The sequence below is a fragment of the Cyprinodon variegatus genome, unplaced genomic scaffold (assembly GCF_000732505.1).
Source record: "Cyprinodon variegatus isolate N-32 unplaced genomic scaffold, C_variegatus-1.0 Scaffold83, whole genome shotgun sequence".
NCBI lineage: Eukaryota > Metazoa > Chordata > Actinopteri > Cyprinodontiformes > Cyprinodontidae > Cyprinodon > Cyprinodon variegatus.
In genome coordinates this window covers 691,250-691,688 of record NW_015150536.1, presented here as the reverse complement: position 1 = coordinate 691,688, position 439 = coordinate 691,250, and positions in this window count along the sequence as shown.

Below are 439 nucleotides of genomic sequence, written 5' to 3'. Positions count from 1 at the left end.
AAGGTTAAATCAAAAGTATACGGTTTACTGGATTTTCAACCAACCTCCAAATGACACAGCAGATTCAGCAGATAGATAATAACATTTAACCATTAAGTCTTGAGTACAAAAAGGAAGAAAGTGCGTCTTTCAGTGGTACATATTTGATCACACCAAGTTTGTTTTTGTTAAGGGATGTTACTTCCAATGGATGGAGTACCCAGAAAATGAACTCAAGTAAAAGTAAAAAGTATAACATTTTAAAACTACACTTAAATACTTTTTTCCCAAAAAGTTGTTCAAGTAAATGTAATGGAGTAAATGTAACTACATAGGTAATTCTTTTGAAAAGAGCTTCCCCTATGAGTTCATGAAACTTTTTTTGCTGATCAATAAAAACTCTTTTATTGGTTTATATCTAATAAATATTTTTGATAGTTTGAAATGCCTTTTACTGCTG